This window comes from Macrotis lagotis, chromosome 3, assembly GCF_037893015.1.
Source record: "Macrotis lagotis isolate mMagLag1 chromosome 3, bilby.v1.9.chrom.fasta, whole genome shotgun sequence".
NCBI classification, from domain to species: Eukaryota; Metazoa; Chordata; class Mammalia; order Peramelemorphia; family Peramelidae; genus Macrotis; species Macrotis lagotis.
The window spans coordinates 115,729,140-115,750,455 of record NC_133660.1 but is presented as its reverse complement, the minus strand read 5'-3'; the positions used below and the strand labels follow the sequence as shown (position 1 = coordinate 115,750,455).

At 36.4% G+C, this 21,316-nt stretch overlaps 1 long non-coding RNA gene across 1 annotated transcript in view; it reads right to left on the bottom strand.

Moving 5' to 3' along the window:
• The window catches only part of LOC141516215 (uncharacterized), a 149,810-nt gene extending 128,878 nt beyond the window's left edge, over positions 1-20,932 (bottom strand). Inside the window, exon 1 of the long non-coding RNA XR_012476636.1 lies at positions 20,867-20,932. This is a non-coding gene — a long non-coding RNA (uncharacterized LOC141516215). The remainder of the gene's footprint in view (positions 1-20,866) is intronic.
• Positions 20,933-21,316: the final 384 nt, after the last annotated feature.

Genomic DNA, 21,316 nt, shown 5'->3' with positions numbered 1-21,316 from the left:
AGTCCAAATATTTCTTTTTATAGGAAGCTGACCTGGTACTCCAGCTGCTAAGGGACTTGGATTTACTTTACATATATTTTGTCAATGTATGTATGTGTGTGTCCATGCTGTTTCCTGTGATAGATGTAAAATATAGCTCTTTGAGGACAGAAACTGTTTTAGTTTTGCCTTTGCCTTTTTGCCAGAAGCTAACCCAGTGCCTTGTACTTAATGCATTCTTTTTTTTTTTTTTTTAGGTTTTTGCAAAGCAAATAGGGTTAAGTTGCTTGCCCAAGGCCACACAGCTAGGTCATTATTAAATGTCTGAGTCTGAGACGGGATTTGCACCCAGGTACTCCTGACTCCAAGGCCGGTGCTTTATCCACTATACCACCTAGCCGCCCTACTTAATACATTCTTAATAAAATCTTTATGTCTATCTAGCCATTTATGTCTGCCTGCTTATCTTTCTTTTTATCTATCAATGTCTATCTATCCATTCATCTGCCTATTTGCCTGTCTATCCATTTCTCTGCCTGCCTATATATATATATATATATAATATATATATATACGTATATATGTATATATGTATGTCTATCTTTCCATACATCTATTTATTTATCTATCTCTCCATTCATCTGTCTGCCTATCTATCTAATTTTTCAGTCTTCTATCTACATATCTGTCTGTCCATGTATCTTTCCATTCATCAATCTGCCTATCTGCCAATCTGTTTATTCATTCATCTCCCTGCCTGCCTATCTATTTGTCTAACATCTGTCTGTCTCTTGTCTATCTTTCCACTCATCTATCTAATTATCTATCTATATATCTATTTATCTGCTTGTCTGTCTTTGTGTCTATCCATTCATCTGCCTTTCTGCCTGTCTATTTATCTGTATCTGTCAGTTTATCTTTCCATCATCTATCTATATGTCTTTCTTTCCATTCACTTATCTATTTATTCATCTGTCTATCTATCTATCTATCTATCTATCTATCTATCTATCTATCTATCTACCTCCTTAGTAAATTCTAGTTGCTTGATTGATTTTTGGCACCAAAGGGTAAAACTGGAACATATTAGGTGAAAGTTATCAAGATGCAAATTTAGGAGTTTAGCAAGTTTCCTCTACCATGAGTCTTCAAATAAAGACTGGATAGCCACTTGTTCAATATTCTGTAGCTTGTATTATTACTCAGCATTGTACTAAGTGGTTTCTCAGGATTCTTTCTGAGCTGAGATCCTAACATCCTGAGCTGTTCTCTACTTGTTTCTGAATTTAAGTCTTGTCTCTCTAACTAGATTGCAAACACCTCAAGGGTAGGAGCCCTGTCTTTTTTTTATACTTCCTCCATGCTAACAGAGTGCTGCTCACACAGTAGACATTCATTTGCCCAGAGTGAATAAATGGATAAATTCAACAGTGTCAGAATTTATCCTTCTCACAGTAAAAGAGTTTATCCTCAAACTGAAATAGAATCAAAATCTCTTATGCTCTAACAATCTCATTCCTCTAGGTTTTCCTTTAATGTCTATCTAAAATTTCTTTATGCTATCAAGTATTCAATGGAATTAAGTAGCTGATAAGAAGAATCTTACTCTAGAAAAGGAAATAAGTGAGAAAGAGATGCCATATATGTCTGTATGTCTACATTCCTATGCCCATGCATAGGCATCAACTGCAAGCATATGTTCACCTTGTCTGTATTTTTACCCATGCTGGGATTTGCTCAGGAAAATCTACTCTTTTCTGTTCTTTAGACCTTCCAAAGGATTCATGCACCAAATAACTAAATTATGTCTCAGTAGCTAAACAAATTATGCAAAATTATACACCATGAATATTTTATATTTTCAAACCCTGAAGCCAGATTTGAGACAGTTTTATGTCTGCAGCAACCCATATCATACCCAGATGAATTCTGCACCAGACAAATGGTTCTTTCTGAAATGGCCTTTCCCCTCCCTTTTTGCCTTTGTCTTGATTGTGTTAATAAAGGTATCTCACCAGTTTTATTGTACAGAGGTAATGCAAGTAATTGCAATGGGATTTTTTAAATTCATCTGCAGTAAGGGGAGACAGCTCCCAGGAACCAAATTCTATTAAAGGTGCACACCATTGTTTTATGGTAAATAGGGTTTAACATAGGTAGACCCCATTTACAAAAAAAAAAAAGCTCAATCATTTTACTTAGCAAAAAAGTGATCCAGGTCACAGTGGGATTTAATTTTTTCCCCATCTGTGTTAAATCTTAAATGTCAAAATTACCTTAAAAATGTATTTTTCCCTAAATACCAATATTTTTACTAGCTGTGTTTGAAATCAAAAGAGAGAAATGAAGCTAAGTATGATCTGTCTTAAGGAAACTCAGAATTGCTTTAAAGTTCCAGGTGGTTTTTCCCCCAATTTACCAGTATTAGATTTTTTTAAAACCTTCTGAAGAAGTGCCTGTGAAGGTTGATGTCCTCACTCCCAAAGAGGCCAGTAGAAGAAAATGATGAAATTGGCAGTTAATAAGATTTCTTTGGCACTGTTACTTGAATCCGGGGATTCACAGTAACCTAGGTTAATACTTTAAATTGAGAAACTTTGAAATGGCCTAGAATTCGAGGAGAGTAGACACAGATTTGTCTTTACTCCCATTTACCTCTGTTACTTGCTAGCCTTTGAAAGAACAGCAAAGAAAATTCAGCTGAGTCATAGAAGAGTAAGAAAGCCAAAGCAAGGAGTCCAGTCTCCAGGCATCAGGCCACTCCTTTCACTGAAAAATTACAAAAAGAAGTTACCCACAAATCACTGGGAATTTGAATGATTACCCTTCCCTTGTAGCAGGGGTTTTTAACATTTTGTGGGTATGTCATGTGCCCCTATGGCAGGATGATGGAAACTGATATTATTGTGGTTTATTGACTACATATATAAATGAAGGAAATGCTAAATTCCTTTCAGAAGTCAGTAAAAGTTAGGGGGCAGCTGGGTGGCGTAGTGGATAAAGCACCGGCCCTGAAGTCAGGAGTACCTGGGTTCAAATCAGGTCCCAGACACTTAATAATTACCAAGCCGTGTGGCCTTGGACAAGCCACTTAACCTCGTTTGCCTTGCAAAAAAACCTAAAAAAAAAAAAGTCAGTAAAAATAAAGATGCTCTTTTTCCCATACAACTTTATGGAATCCCCTGAAATATATTGTCCTTGAAGGTTCAAAGATCCAAGATTAAGAATTCCATATCTTTAGTCATATTCCTCATATTTTGTTCAGCAAGCCAGAATCAAACTGGGAGTTCAAAAAAAAAAATCACTTAGATCAAGGGGAAATCAGTTCAATAACATGGAGCTATTAAGTATCATCTGAGTTCAAATCTGACATCAGATACTTACTGTGTGACCTTGGGCAAGTCACTTAACCTTGCTTGCCTCAATTTCCTCATCTGTAAAATGAACTGGAGAAGGAAATAGCAAATCATTCCAGCACCTCTGCCAAGAAAACCCCAAATTTGGTAAAGAAATTTGAATAAAAAGAGTGAAACAACTCAACAACAACAACAAATGTATTGTACACTAGAGATAACAATGATAAGAATGGGGATAGCTAGGTGGCACAGTGGATAGAGCACCAACCCTGGAGTCAGGGGAACCTGAGTCCAAATCCAACCTCAGACACTTAATAATTACTAATTGTGTGACCTTGGACAAGTCACTTAATCCCGTTGCCTTGCAAAAAAAACCAAACAAAACAAAAGACAAAAATGAAACCAGTCTTTAGCCTCAAGGAACAAACATCCTTGGCGGGGAGGGGCAACACATAACATGAACACACATATCTGTAATAATTTCACACCTCTTCCTTAACCCTATGAGCCGTGGCTAGTGGGTGAGCATGGAGCTAAGCTGAGCTGCCTTATAAACACTTTTGGTGGACCACACAGACTCTGGTTCAGCACAATTCAAGAAGCCAAGGCAATCCCTTTATCAGTCACTGAACCAGAAAGAGCTACTTTCTCAGCAGAAGGAAAAGCAGCTTCTGCTCTCCCTGACTTTTTCCTCTCTCCAGAGAATGCTACATGGAACTCTCTCTGGGGCTTCTTGTAAGATGCTTACCTTTCCTTCCTCCACAAATTTCCCCAGCCCTGGAGTCTATGGCAGTTAATTGTATATGACTGTGTGCCCACGCAAGCCTGAGGCTGAGACTCGGACCCCTAGCAGCCTCTCCTGCTTTATGTATCTTTCCTTGAGTATACGTGACTGAATAAGGCTCAGGAGAGATAGATTCTAGCTGCCTAGAATATTTGAGAGCTCCTGAGTTCTTCATTTAGTGCTCTTTGCCCTTTGGGAATATCTCTGTATAGCCATTACAATAATTTTTAGAGGAGAAAATGACCACTGGCAGAGTATGAAACTTAAATTCTGACCTGGTCTGACAAAAGACATGGAATTTGAGGAAGTTGTTTAGACAGTGAAAAGTTGAGATGAATTTCCACCTGACTTGATGTGGCTCTGTCAATGGGTGCTTGTGAACCTGTAATGGTTTAAGAATTTCTTTTATATGGAGGAAATTAATTTTATTATTAATAAATTGTCATGCCTAATGTAACAATCCACATTAAGTACCATCTTATTCCTTTTGGGAATAAGTGCTAAATATGAGTTGTTCATATCTAAACTTCAAGTGATTTTCCTCAAGTTCTAGGGACGGAACATAGAGAACCAGAGACAATGAGAAAGAGTATGACCACTTGTTTTTAAATAGTATTTTTCCAATTACATACAGAGACAATTTTTAACATTCGTTTTTATATAATTTTGAGTTTCAAATCTCCCTACCTCTCTTCCAGAAATTTCGTATAACTTATATATGTGCAATCATGTAAAACCTTTTTTATATTTGAACTCAGGACCTGAGTTCAAATGTGACCTCAGAACTTGACAATTATCAACTATGTGACCTTGAGCAATTCACTTAACCCTGATTGTCTCACCAAATAAGAAAGAGACAGAGAGAGAGAGAGAGAGAGAGAGAGAGAGAGAGAGAGAGAGAGAGAGAGAGAGGAAGGAAGGAAGGAAGGAAGGAAGGAAGGAAGGAAGGAAGGAAGGAAGGAAGGAAGGAAGGAAGGAAGGAAGGAAGGAAGGAAGGAAGGAAGGAAGGAAGGAAGGAAGGAAGGAAGGAAGGAAGGAAGAAAGAAAGAAAGAAAGAAAGAAAGAAAGAAAGAAAGAAAGAAAGAAAGAAAGAAAGAAAGAAAGAAAGAAAGAAAGAAAGAGAGAAAGAGAGAAAGAGAGAAAGAGAGAGAGATCAGGTCATCTTAGGACTGAACCTAGAATTGAGAGATAAATTTTCTGGAAGATAGTGAGTACCTCAACCCCAGTGGGACCTAAAAAAGTAAATATAAAAATATAAAAATAGATACAATACATAACAATTTGGAAGGAAAGATCCTCTGAAACTGAGGTGGGGTGTGTAGAAATCAGGAAATATTATGTAGAAGTTGGTACTTTAACTAAGTCTTGATAGGAAGCAGGGATTTCAAGAGACCAAGATGAGGAGAAAAAGAACTCTACACTTGGAGGATATAAGCATGGAAGCAAGAGACTGAATATAATAGAGATACATTCATATTCTGTCATATAGGGCCAGGCTTGAGCAACAATGGAAAGCAGGTAAAGTTTATTTTGGGAGTTGTTCTCTACTCATGTTTCCCTAAGTCTACTTTTTTCTTCCCCTCAATCATCCCCATCAGTGGGGGCAACATCAAAGCAATATTGGGCATGAGAGAGACACACAGGACCTTTGGGGTCATCTAGAGCTTGGTCTAAAAGATGTCTTAGGTTCCTTTCAACCTATAAATCACACTAAATCTAGTCACATATTTAAAGCTAGAATGCTTTTTAACTATGCCCAACTCTTCATCTTCCCATTTGGGGGATTTCTTGGCAAAGATAATAGGGTAGTTTGTCATTTTCTCCTCCACAGATGTGGAGACTGAGGCAAACAGAATGAAGTGAATTGTTCAGGATCACAGAACTAGCAAGTATCTGAGACTGTATTTGAACTCAGATCTTTGTAAAGTCTGAGACCCTATCTGCTGCGCTATCCTGCTACCCTAGAATGAATCTTTGAGATCACAATCCAGCCCTCTTGCTGTAGGGAGGAATCTAAGGTTCAAATCTGTGGCCACTTATCTAAAGAATCACAATTTAAACTCAGCTCCTCTAATTACAAATCTGATTTGCTTGGCCCAGACATTAGAACTAGGTGCATTGGGTGGAAGTCACCAAGAAGTAGATTTCTAGCTTAAAGTGTGGAAAACTTCCTAACAATTAGAATAATTCACAAGTGAGGTATTTCTCTTCTGTGTTGATCTCTCCAACAAAAGCTGGATGATAATTCATTAGATATATTGTAAAGGGTATTTTTATTCAGGTTGACATAATATCAGAGGACCCTTCCAGCTCTTAGATTCCGTTATTATCTTCTTCATCAGACAGTTTCACAATCTGGCAATCCAATCTAAATCACCAGAAAGCTTTTATTAAACACTTTTCATTATAGGTGCTAGGAATACCAAGGGGAAAAAAACCACAGCCCTCGGCAATTCAAAGAACCTACATTCTACTGGGAGATTACAATTGTTAACCAATAATTATAGGCATTATTATTGGAGGAGGGAAAGAAGGGCAGCTATGACGACCTGTAATCCTTATTCCAAAACTACATAGTCAGTATTTTCATACTGTTCACACAAGATTCTTTGAAGATATAAGAACAGAGATAACTTCAGTCACTGACCCTCCAACCATCAGTATCAAGTGAGGAATAGATGATCCATATTCAAGTATGACCTATAATACCTACCTGCTGAGTAGGAAAATCATGTGACCTTTTGTCACCTGGAAAATAGTAATAGCAATACTTGTAGCACTGACTACATGGGGTTTTTTGTGATGGTGAAATAAGATAATGTATCTAAAGTACTTTGCTCATTTAACACAGTATATAAGTATTCTTTATCATTTTATTAGTAGTTGCTCCCAACAACTCTTTGGATCTCTAAGTTGTTGGGAGCAACTGCTAATAAAAATAATAATGAATATTTATATACTGTGGTAAATGAACAAAGTATGTTAGACTTGATGTCATCAGTCTCTAGGCTAGAGTCCAGCATACAGTAGGTGCTTAATAATTGATTGTTGATTTGAATTTAATTGAATTATTCAGGCAGGACAAAGAGTATGCACTTTCCTTTCCCTTACTTTCATCTGTAAGACTTGTTCAGGAAGGAAGAAAGGAGATACCTCATGACTCTGAGGTCTCTTCAGGTTCTAGATCTTACGCTTCATTCCTGTTACATCGTCCCTGTTCTCTCCATTCCCTAACACCCACTTCCTCCTCAAAAAGGTCATAGCTGTGCCATTTCTCATTTCAGTTCAAGTTTCATTTTATGGGGACAATATGTTGTATTGGCAAGAGCTCTGCATTCCCAACTCAAGAAACTGCATTCAAGTCTTAGAACTCTTTGTTCTACATACACATACACACACATACACACACACACACACACACACACGTGCATATTATATATTTTACATATATATATATGTGCTTCTATATATTTGTGGGTACATACATAAATATTTGCTGTGTTTCTTTGGGCAAGTTAGTTCAAATATCTGAATCTCAGTTTCCATCTATGCAAAATAATTTTTATACCCAAGGAAGGGCTGGTAAATATTTAATAACAAGCTCTGCAAAAAAAATGTACACCATTTTAATATTTTATTTACATTTTAGCATGTTGATAAAATTTTATTAATATATTTAAATAAGTCATTATTTTAATATGCTAAATATTCCATTTAACATATTATTAACATTTTCTCCAACATTTTAAGTCTAGATAATCAACAAAGCAATAAATCCAGCACTGATTTGTAGCATTTATCAGTTTCGAGGGGTAAGTGCTCAAGTTGAAAATTTAACAATCAGCTCAAGCCAGAATTTATCTGGCACCTGCTTTCATACCTTACCTAGTAGAGAGAAAAACACTTTAAGATTTTTATTTTGACCAGATAGGCTTTCATGAACTTTAACGTAGGAAGCTCCCTCAGCAATTCAGATCGACTACTTCTCCAAAACTGAGTCCTTAAGAGAGTTTCCTAGGGCCCTGAGAGGTCAAGTTCAACTCAAGTTAAATGTCTTGCCCAGGGTCACCTAACAGTATGTGTCCCAGGTCTTTCTGACTCTGGGAAAGTTAGCTCCCTATCCATTATCTCTTCCTTTTTCTCAAGCTTCACAGAGTCCTCAATCAATTTTACCTTCCATTATGATTCTACTTCCATCTCCAATAAACTCAAGACCATCTTATCCTGCTCTTGCTGTTGTCTTTAGCAAAGGACCTTTGAGCAATGATACAGTGACTTTGGGCAGCAAGAGTAAACAATCTGGATATTTCAGCCCCACATATACACTCTCCAGTTAATGGGATTTCAGGACCTGGGGAAGGGGGCTCAATTCTATACCTAATCAGCTCCAATCTCCAGTTGCTTAGCCTTAATCCTATGCAGACTCAGCTACTTTCTCCTGTGGAAGTCCTGGCAGGACGGAATCAGACACTTAGAAAGTACAGTTAAATATAGACATCGAGGGCTAGAATGAAAGGACTAATTAAGAACCAGGAAGTTGCTCTCGGGAAATTAAAATTGTTTGCCAAGGCATTCTTGGCTGTGCCAAAGCCAATTTTGGCATAGAATGCTGATGTGAGAACTGAGCTTAGTACAGTATTTAAAAAGAAAAAGAAAAGACCCTCCCCCCTCTACTTTTCTTTGGCTTGCTGACCTGTGACATATATCTTCCCCAAAAAGTCATCTTAGAGAGAAAGTTTCTTAGAGAGAAAGAAAATCATTCTGAGGATGATCTGAACCAGATTCTGCCCCAAGCAGTCACTTATTCCTTAGGAATTAATGAGCTTTCTTGAGCTGCTGGTTTACCATAAGGACATGACTAAAGCCCTAGACCAGAGAAAATGCAAGAAAGCCTCATTCATTACAAATCCACTGTCGGACATCACCCCTGTCAGGGCCCCATGCTGCAGGCCATGGGAAGAGCTGGGAGTTTATAGTCTGGCAGACTCAGCTCTGCTCCTTCCATGCTGTGCATCCTGGGCAAGACTCTCCACATCTCTACACCTGAGTTCCTTCCTCTGGAAGGGAAAGGGGCCTTTCTTATTGGAGATCTAAATGATGTGACTCCTTCAGCAGCACAGGAAGCAGAGCTACCTAGTTTATCCAGATGCAGAGGGACGGATCCTTCTACTCTCCTCAGTTTCAGAGCTTGAATATGGGGAAAGAAAGCTCCATTAAACCAGAAAACTTTACCTTTTATAGAAAATCATCATATTGTGTGATGTTGAAAAAGTCAATTCTTCTTCCTGGCCTCTTTTTCCTCTTCTATAGAATAAGAAGTTTGAAGTGGATGGCTTTCCTTCTAGCCCTAAATTCTATTATATTAATTTGAATTTTTTGGTGATTGAAATGAAAGGACCATTAACAGCATTGATGTTGGCTGTGGTAGAATCTATTACAATAGAATTTCCTAAAGAAAATATTGGGAAGGGAGGCAGTGGACAGAGCACTGGTCCTAGAGTCAGGAGGACCTGAGTTCAAATCCAGCCTCAGACACTTAATAATTACCTAGCTGTGTGACCTTGGGTAAGTCACTTAACCCCATTGCTTTGCAAAAACAAAAACAAAAAAAGATGCAAAAACCAGGGGTCTTGTTTCCAGTCATATGTACATAAAGAAGGAATTTGTAATGAAAATTTGAGGGAAATGCTGATCCCTCATGGGAGTTTTTTTCTGTTCTTGTTTCTTCTTCCAACCCCATACCACATCTCTATTCTTTCCATTTCCATGGGAAAGTCAAAAAAATCTTGAGGAATGAGGAGAGGGTAAAAAAAACTTATATAGGACATCAGACCAAAACATACCCTTTCAGATTTGTCAAAAGAATGTTCCTGAAATGATTTGAAAGAAACGTAGGTTGGCAATTGTAAAAAAAAAATAGATGGAGTGACAAAAATTTTCTAACCCATTCAGATATGGACTTGGGACAGAAAAGACAATTCTGATAAGCAAGAAATAGGTTCAAAAATAGAATAAATACTTAAAAGTCTGTAAACAAAATTTAGCAACTAGAGACTGAGACTCTCCCACTAGAGAAAAAAGTTAGGCACAACCAAGATTATGAGAATTAAATATATTCCTTTTATTAAGAAAACAAAACAGCTCCATATTTATTCCTAGTTTATTGAAAGTTCATGAGAAGTTTGACTCTCTCATGGAAAAAAACTGAAATTTAATCTCCCAAATCCCATGCTAAAAGGAAAACAGTAATTCCCATCCTTCTTATTGTAGGGAAGAGAGCACCTCAAATGAAGACTCCTGCTGATACCAGAAACTAGTAGCAGAGAGAAGCTCTGAAATCATATGCACAGCAACAATGTCCAGGAATGACCAGGGAACCAGCAGAGATGCTGAAAGCACCAATAGCAAGAGCATTGGGAAACAGCAGTGGGAACAGCATGACTTCACAAAAAGATAATAGTAATCCTACAGCATTGGAGGCATAAGTTGCCTTTTCACACAATATATGTACTCCATATGTTCTCCACATGTATGGCTTTCTTATGTATAGGTCTTGCATGCATCAAATGTATTTGCAGAGGATGGGTTCTAACTTTCAAGTACGATCTCTTGACAACACCAAGTGTTATGATCAGGCAAGTCACTTAACCCTTCAATATTCTAGGTAACTCTCTAAGACTATAAGTTGTAGAAAATCTGCCAATTGACATTAGCTCCTCACTGAGGAGGTCTTTATAACAACTGCCATTACAAGGAGATCTGTATATGGAAAACTCCTAGATTTAGTTTCTATCCTCATAACCCTTATTTAAATTAGAAAAGAGGAGAAAATATTCTGTTGTTACTTTCCTTACTTTGCAATTTCATTAAATATTTTTCACTTGAACTAAATGTGCCCTCTGACTGGCAACTGTAAATACATCAAAGAAAGTTCAGAACTAGGGTTTTACACTGAATTATCCATCTGCAGGGTACTTAAACTAGGGGAGCTTATGAAGAGAAGCTCCTTCATTTAAGTGTGAATGCCTTCAAATGTTTCACTAATTCAGTGAAACCCCTTTCTTTTCTAATCCTCATTTAACTAGACAGGGTCAATGCTGGTATTAGCTCAGGTTTCATTCTTCTTCATCATCATCATCATCATCATATAATTAGTATTTATATACCTTTCAGATTTGTCAAAAGAATGTTTCTGAAATGATTTGAAAGAATTATAGGTTGGTAATTGTAAATAAAATAGATGGAGTGTGGGGTGGCTAGGTGGCACAGTGGATAGGACACCAGCCCTGGAGTCAGGAGGACCTGAGTTCAAATTTGAACTCAGACACTTAATAATTACCTAGATGTGTGGCCTTGGGCAAGCCACTTAACCCCATTTGCCTTGCAAAAACCTTAAAAAATGGAGTGACTAAAATTTTCTAACCCAATCAGATATAGTCTTGGGACAGAGAAGATGACTCTGATGAGCAAAAAATAGGTTCAAAAGAATAGAAAAAAATTTCAAAGCACCATTTAAATATTATCTCAATTGACCCTTACTACCCTGCAAGGTAGGTAGCATTATCTCCATTTTACAGATAAGGAAACACAGCTAGTAAGCATTTGAGGTGGGAACTCAGATTTTCCTGACTTCAAGTCCAGTGCCCTAACCCCTTAACTTTAGTACATATGCTTTATAGAACAAGAACTAACTCATTGGAATATCCTGATCTCGACAATGATTTCTTAACATAATACCAAAACTTTAATGGACATAGCATCTCCTCAGTGTACATATTCCCATCAATGGACTCATTCATGCTTATCCAACTTTCCTGCTCTTATTCATGACTCTTATAAATCCCAATTCTGAAGATTCACCCAATATTTCATGAAGGTTCTCTTTCATGGAAATGATTCCTATTCAGATGTGAATTAGATTAGACAGTTTCTATAGTCCCTGCCAATTGTGAGATTCTATGATTGAATCAGAGTAATCATTTAGAATTATCAGCTTTGTGACTTATAAGCAAAGATGAATTGCTTAAGTGATTCAACACCTGTATGGACATCAACAACTCCCATGAACTGTCCATCAGTTATTCCTTGCAGCTGACATAGAACTAATCATATTTTTTTCCTTCTTTATACTGTGCAATAGCTTGCTCAGGGCAATAATATTCTTTCCCATTGTCCTCTGGGAAATCCTTGACATTAGTCCTTCAAAGCCTAATGGTGCTCCATTACTTTTACATGGGCACCATCTGGGAGCATATTGATATTAAAAAGATGGGCCTTTAAGAAGCAGTTCAGGGGAATTAAAATAATTACAGCTACTTTTTAAAATTTATGCAGTAACATTTATTTTTCTCAAGAATTTGTGATGGGGCAGCTAGATGGTGCAGTGGATAGAGTACTGGCCCTGGAGTCAGGAGGAGCTGAGTTCAAATCCAGCCTCAGACACTTAATAATTACCCTAGCTGTATGACTTTAGGCAATTCACTTAACTCCCATTGCCTTGCAAAAAACAAAAACAAAAAAAAAAGAATTTGTGCTATTTTCAAAGCTTTTCAGTATCACTCAAGACAGCTCAACTTTGCAATGCAAATAACAAAGTTCCTCATCCCAGGAATCACTAAATGTCAGAAGGTACAAGGACTCCAAAGATTTTCTAATGCAATTCACTAAGACTCACCTCTACCCCATGCAGTTTCTACCTGAAGATATCCAGGTATAGGGAACTCACTACATATCTCAAGACAGTCCATTCCATTTCTGGACAACTCTGATGCTTAGGATGTTCTTACCTATACTCTTGGATACTTTAATTTTCCTCTCTTCTCCAAAAAGTAAACTGCAGGAATGTTAAGATTTCTTTTGTTTTTATATACCCTACTTTTAAAGATAACAGAAAAAAAAAACACTTATTCTGTCCATCTGTCATCCTCTCTTTTATGATATGAGCTTTCCACTTCCATGAACAACAGTTACCACAGTCTTTTATGCTACTTCTCATGAAAACCATAATTTGTATTTTCTACAGTCTACTTATATTCATTTTACATCTCTCTCCATTGCGTTTTGGATCTTTGAAATTCTGATTCTTCTAAAATAGAGGTGATCCATGATTCATTGTCACAAGGATATATAAGGAAAATACTCAGTGGTATTAAGTTAATGGGCTTTTGTATCAGGGAACAGCTTGAGATCATTGAAATCATCCCATAATTTCCCAGATGCAATACAGTCCAATTTCTTCTTCCTATTCAGTTTTGGATCCATCTCATTACTCAGCCATATCATTTGTCCAGAATCAACACAGTTATAAACTAACTCAATGGGCTGCCCATCCACTGCATGTTATGATCTGGGAAATATGCATTTTTCATCCATTTGGTTTCTACAGTGTACATTTTTATACTTATCTTTGAAAAATGACTATACATTTCCCTGAGGAGGTTCTGTACTTTTCAGGGGACTCAATGCACTGAGTACAATGTATAAATGTGAATAGTACCAGTGACAACCATCAATAAGATATTTCTCTTCTTTTTTGGACTTTGTACAAGATAATCTCAATGATTCTGATGAGTTCCTTAGGAAAGACATCATCTACCCATTTTATGCTTTGCTTGATAGTATTCATTGAATCACTGAAGAAAGATTTTTCTGTAGTTACAGTTATCATAAATTTTATATATGATTTTAATATAAAAGTTGGAGATACTAGTTTGAGGAGAACTTTTTAAAATGTATTTTGTTCTACTAAGTTAAGTGCTTCTTTAAAAGAAATCAATAAACTATAGGAACAAAGGTATTTTATATCCTCTACCCATCACTTATATGACTGAAAATACATTCCACTTTAAGGAAGCATCTGTGAAAGGTTCTTTGTTCTTTTCTCATATTTCCATCAAGGGTACCTCATATGTGCACATAGACCATTATCATAAAGATTTTTATAGAGTTGAGAAATTCCATATATGGGTTGGTAATTGATGGCTTCTCCTCAGTCACTTTTTTTAAAGTACTGTTTTTGATTTTTCTTTCTTATAGTATCAGGAGTTCCAGCCAAGATGGATGACTGAATGGAAGCCAATGGGCAAATTGCCCAGCTCCCATATACCTACTCCACTAGAGTTAAAATTCACACTAAAATGAATAATGACTAATAAATCGAATTGGAAACCATAGTAAATGCCTTCTTCCACCCCAAACTCTCTAAGAGATCAGTAACACACCCAAGGGCAATAAGGAAAAGAGGTTGTTAGCAAACTTAGTTATCATAGGGTAGCTTCCCAGCATGACCAGAGATGGACCTGAGGCCTTGCAAGAGTGCCTGCAAGGCTCTGTATCCAGATAAAATAAGAGCAGAGGGCTCCCTTGAGAAGCCCCAGAGTAATTAGAAAGCTCCATGGTTAGAATCTGGGAAGGTCCAGGGAGCAGCATTGAACAATAGTCAATGTGGCACCATAACTCTCTGACAAGGACACTACAGACTCTGAGATTACTAACACTCTTTTCTAAGATGCCTGAGACAGAATATTTTTTTCCTTTCAAGAAGGCTTTTTTTTTCAAGAGTCAGCTAAAAACAAAATTTGGTTTGATTTTGTACTACCTCTCAAGGATAATGTCATCATTAACAAGATGCTTATAAACCAATCGATCTATAAACTTTATTTTAAAAAAAAGACATGTATATATGAAGTGAATATTTTGAAGGAACTTTTCTCCAAAAAATAAAATAAATAAATAAAAACCTGTAAAGTAAGTAATGCTTGTATTATTGCCCACATTTTATATATGAAGAAACCAATAGGTTTGAGGCTAACTGGTTTGCCCGTGCTCATAACACATAGTAGCAGAACCAGAATTTTAACCCAGGTATCCTGGACTCCAAAGATCCAGTATTCTTAAACTAAGGGATTCATAGAGCTTGCTTAACCCTGAGAGGTTAATCAACACAGGAATTAAGAACAAAATCAAGAAGAGCTGACCAACTCCCACCCCACCCCCCCAAAAAAACTACAGCAGGAAGTAGAGCCTAGCCTTAGCACAAGACTCCAATTTAGGAACTAAAACTGGAGAGTACTTTTTTAAAAAACAAAGCACTAATCAGTATTAAAAATTATTCTAGATCCATCAAAAGAAAGACTAAATGACCCTTGAACAACTATAAGCAGAGACAAAGGGGAAAAAAAGATCTCTGCAAGAACTTAGTGAATACCTAGAAGATAATGAAAGTAAGAAAACTCTTTCCTCTATAAATAGCTTAGAAGAGAGTGTTAAATCACATAAGAAATGTACTATTTGAAAAATAGAAATCATTGACTCCTTGAGATAGGAGGAAATATTAGAATAAAATCAGAAGTTTGAAAAATAGAAGAAAAGTGTAAGATGTCTGTATAAAAACAGTTGATCTAGAAAATAAGTAAAGGAAAGATAACTTAAGAGTCACTAGATTTACTGATAACCACAATTCAAAAGAAAATGTACTACAACCAAAGGGCAGAGTAAAGATAGAAAGGACTCTCTGATCACTTCCTGAAAGGGCTATTCTCATGACATCTTCCCAATTTGAAATACCTTGAAAAATAAATCCATTGCCTTTTCTACTACTGAGTAGTCATAAACATCAAATATGCAGATTTTACCAAAGCTTTTGACAGAATTTCCCAAGATGGACAAGATGAATCAGCTTGATTGGGCACTAATCAAAATAACCAGACCCAGGGATTCTTGCTTAATGAATCAATGTCAACCTAGGGGGCAGTATCTAATTAAATATTGTTATAATCTCCCCTCAATCCACTTCTTTTTAAAATTTTTGTCAGATACTTGTTTGAACATATATAGATGGCATGTTTCTAAATTTTTCAAGTGACATAACCCTAGAGGGATAGCTTGTGCTACAAAAGGCTAGAACAAGGAGTTACAGCTAACAGGGTGAAATATAAAGATAAATGTTTTCTTTTGTATTTGGGGGGGTCCAAAAACAAAATTCACAAATATAAAACAAAGAAGACCTACCTAAAGAGTAATGACTTTGAGGAAAACAAAGAGATTTTAGGTGACTTTTGAAGTTAATATGAGTTCCCAGTATACTATAGCTACTAAAAATGTTCATGTAATCTTTATGTGCATTAATAGAAATATAATATCTGGATGATAACAATAGGAGGTATTTTAATATTGCTTAAAGATTTACAATGTCTTTCACAAATAGCATCTCTCTTGATGCTCAGAACAGTCTTATGGCATAAAATTATACATATTATTATTGTTATTATTACTATAAATGAAGAAACAAAGGTTCAGAGAATATCAATGCTTTACCCATGATCACAAAACTAATGAATACCTGAGATGGGTGGGATTTTAATGTTGGGTCTCTCTTGACTCCAAATCCAGCATGGTGTCATTTCTCCTCTGTTAATTAAGATAGTAGTCCATCTCTTTTCAGTCATAGTCATTTTTGACATCTCTGACCACTAGATCACACCAGTCTTTATGCTAAACTTCTGAAACAGTCTTTCCTAAAGTACACTATGATGATACTTTTGCTGTTGTTCAGTTGTTTCAGTTTTTGATCCCATTTGGGGTTTTCTTGGCAGAGATACTAGAGTGGTTTGCCATTTCCTTCTCTAACTCATTTTACAGATGAGGAACTGAGGCAGAGAGGGTTAAGCGACTTACTCAAAATCACATAATCAATAAATACCTGAGGCCAGATTTGAATTCATTTAAGAGTCTTCCTGGTTCCAAGCATAATGCTCTTTCTGTTGCACCATCTAGCTGCCCTGTCTGCACTGTAACAACCAACCATCACCCAAAAAGACTTTTTCCCACAGGCTGTGATTCTCCCTTCCTTGTTCTCTTTTCAGTACAGCAGTTCTAGAGTGTGTTAATGACCTACCTACCAGGAGATGGTCTGAGATCTCAATTGTCTGTGACAATGAGTCTTAATATGGAACTGGTAAAGGTTTTGGCATTGTTCTTTGATTCAGTCATGGGAACCCTCAGGTTCCTACATTCATTTTTTTTCCTCAAAGAAGTAATGAAAGTTCCATTTCCAAAAGGCAACACCATCTCACTTTCCAAGTTCTAGACTGGTAGAAATGAGATACGTCACAGAGGGAACCCCTTGGCTTCATATCAATTTGTCTCCTCCTTCATCTTTATCTTTCTCCTCTCCTCCTCTTCTACCACCAACTCTCCAAACATTGAATCTCAGTCATGAAAACTACACAGACCCAGTCACCAGAATGCTTCAAGAAAGTCTTGCCAACACCTACTAGTTACTGAATGTTGGGCAAGTTAATTAACCTCTGCCTACTTCAGTTTCCTCATTTATAAAATGGGAATTATTGTAATAGCACTTACTTTTCAGGCAAAGAAGACTAAGAGATAATATGTAAAACACTTTAAAGTGTTCTCAAAATGTTAGTTATTGTATGATTATTGTTATTATTATTATTAATTATTATTATAGTCAGTTCTCAACATTCATGCATTTAACTTTCTCATCTTCAAGCATTCCTATAATTTTTATCAACACTAGTTCCACTTTCATGTTCTCAAATATGCAAATTAAAGGGAAAAAATGAGAGGCACCATATGCCCAAGTTTGAGGCTACCAGGCCTACTGGGCACATCACTGGTCTTATTCACCCAACCATTGTAAAGAGTTACTTGTACATTCTAGAAAATATACATTATTTGCTTTTTTTGTTCAAGTTCTATGTTGCAATTATGCTTTCAAGGCATGAATCAAGTTCCTTAGGCTCTAAATTCAAGCCTGCATAGCCAATGATGTGTCTTAGTGAGAAAATAAAGGTATTTAAGATAAACTTTGTTCCAGAATATTTGCAGCCACTGTATGCCACAAGATTCAAGTATCTCTAATGGCACACAAAATATACATTGCTGGATTATTTCAAGTTGGTAAATTCTTCACAATGCCATCCACCAGCAAAGGACAAAGAGTTCAAGGCTATGTCAAGACCTCACCAGTCTCTGCATCTCCAGATTGCAGCAATTAAAGTCCCAGCAACCTTTCCCTTGGTTTTCAGAGGTTAGCCAAGGTAAGGAGGTTTAACAGCTGTATAATATATCATATATTACCATCTGACACAGTGAAAAATAAGATACAGGTTTAAAAAGTGTTTTAGTTTTATGAATTAACTTTGTTGTATGGTATTTATGGCCTATAGATTTTCTGTGTTATGTTGATAATTGAATATTGTCTGCAATCAATGTTCTTTTTTTAATTGAGATGTTAGCACAAAAGATCACAAAATTATTGGTAATTACTAGCTAGAAAAAGACATTTTCATGTTACCAAAAAAAAAAAAAAAAGAAAGTCTTGCCAAGCAGATACTGACCTGCCCCTGTGGTGCATTCCCTACATCAAGGTGCCAAATAATCCAGGTCTTAGACAAACTGAATCTGTGCTAGAGGCTTCCATTTCTGTGAGGGGTATTTTCCTTAATAGTGCAAATAAATCAAGATGACAGTCTCTTTTTCCCAAGGTTCTAATTACTCTCACATTACAATTCAATCAATAAGTATTTATTAAGTACCTAATCTGTGAGAGGTACTGAGAATACAAATAGTTACTGTGCTTGAGTACAGTTCCTGTGCTCAAGGAGCTTGCACTCAACCAGAATGATACAAAAAGTTCACAGATAGGGCGGCTAGGTGGCACAGTGAATAGAGCACCAGCCCTGGAGTCAGGAGTACCTGAGTTCAAATCCAGCCTCAGACACTTAATAATTACCTAGTGTGTGGCCTTGGGCAAGCCACTTAACCCCATTGCCTTGAAAAATCTGAAAAAAAAAATTCACACATTAGTAAATACAGGATATATACAAAATGATTACAGACTTATTGGGGAAGAGAATTAACAGAAGATAATTCTGGGCAATCAGATTACCCAGGAAGAAATTTTATTCAGAAAATAGAGAAAGTAATGAAGGAAGTTGCTACTCCAGACTTTTGGGGGGGTTTTTTTAGGATTTTGCAAGGCAAATGGGGTTAAGTGGCTTGCCCAAGGCCACACAGCTAGGTAATTATTAAGTGTCTGAGGCTGGATTTGAACTCAGGTAATTCTGACTCCAGGGCTGGTGCTCTATCCACTGCGCCATAACCACCCATTCCAGACTTATTTTTGACTTATATGAAGGACAATAGCTTCCATAGATTCATCAATTGTGCCATCTCAATGTAAATATGTCTCCCAAATTTTGTTTTCTATATATTATCAAGCATATACTCTCTAGGGGCAGCTAGGTGGTGCAGTGGATAGAGAAACAGCCCTGGAGTCAGGAGGACCTGAGTTCAAATGTGAACTCAGACACTTAATAATTGTCTAGCTGTGTGACCTTGAGCAAGTCACTTAATCTTGTTGCTTTAAATAAATAGGGGAAAAAGCATATACTCTCTAGATCCAGAGAATAACTGTAGGATAGTGAAGTAGAAACCTTCCAGTATCACTGCTAGACATGTCAAACTATTTCCTGTCTGTGCCTCCTTTGAAGTCTGGACTCTAGTCCAGTGTAAAATCAGATTGACCTTCATAGATGTACAAAGATGTAGATGATACTTCACCATGATGTCTATATAAGGGTAAATTTTGTTTTATTAAGAAATGGCAGTGCAGATGATCAAATATGAAAGACTAGTTACTCTGATCAAGACAATGATCCAAGACAATTGCAAAGGACCCAAAATGAAAAATTGCTATCCATCTTAATGAATATAGAACATATTTGAAGCACACTTTTTTCTTTTCTTGAGATTCTTGGTGTCTTCTTTTGCAATATAACTAATACAGATATATGTTTTGCAAGACTTCAAATGTATAATTGATATATCACTTGCTTTCTCAAGATTTTAGGAAAGGGATAAGAAGAAAGAGAATTTGAAACTCAATTTTTAAAAATGGATGCTGAATTTTTAAAAGTTATTGGAAAATATGAAATAAATAAAAATATACTTTAAAAAGAAATGATATTCATTTAAAATGAAATAAAAATATGTTTAAATAATAACATTATACTGTGTCTTTCAGGACATGCTTATAAGTAGTCAATGTTTACCTATATATGATTTCAGGCATCCTCCAAAGATGGACTTTCCCCTCTCAAATATCTCAATATTTGAAATGTCATCATTAAAATTTTATCTTGCTACAGATAGTCTGCTGATAAAATACAAACACTCCTAGATACATTACCAGTTTCACAAGATGATATAATGAAAATAGCACTTGGAGTCAAAAGATCAGTCTTCAAGTTCTGGCCCAACACTTACTGACTATGACTTCTTGTAGATTTAGTTTCATCAAATATTAAATCAATATTTGTATTATTTACCTCACAAGGTTAATATTAAAATCAAATAAGATAATAAATATGAAAACCCTTGCAAATGATAAAGGCCTACATATGCATCATATCAGCTGCTTAAGCTTTAACAGACATTTTACTTTAGTATGTATAGATTAATAAGAGTCTTTCAATAAAAGGGATGTTTTTTGCTTTTAAATAATGAGAAATAGGAATGGAATACAAAAGATCCTGGGTACTTGAAGTGGATGGAGGACAGGAACCCCACTGAAGGATAGTTGAGGCTAATTATCTTGCATATCTTGGTATCAGTAAATATGAGATTGGTAAACTATAGCCTTGAAATAAAGGATGCAGAGCACAGTTATTTCAGACCCCTTCTAAAACTTCCCTTCAGATTAAAAAAAGAGGAAACAGACCTATGATCCAGAAGCAATGTAGAAATATGACTCATCCTGGCCTCTTTCAAATCAGAGCCTTCATCAGAGCTCTGCAAAACTCTGCAAAAAATAAAATAAAATAAAATCATAAGGCCCTGGGAAGATGCCTGAGGAATTAAACCAAATGGGGTCAACCTAATAAACAAATAGATGTGTTTGTGAGTGCCTGGGGGAAAAAAAGTGAGTAAAATTGAATTGTACTTATAAGTAAGTAAAGCCCTGAGTTGGCAAAAGTGGTCCTCTGTGCCCCAAAGTCACCACTCGGAAGATCATTTCTGCAGCTTTCTCTCAGTTCTGTTCCAGACGCTCCTTTTTTAAGGCATATTTCTGACTTCCCAGCTCCACACACATTTGGTGCCATTTTAGAAATAAAATTCTGTTTTCTTAAATGAGTTCTTTAGCTCTTATTTATCCATTTAAACAATCCAT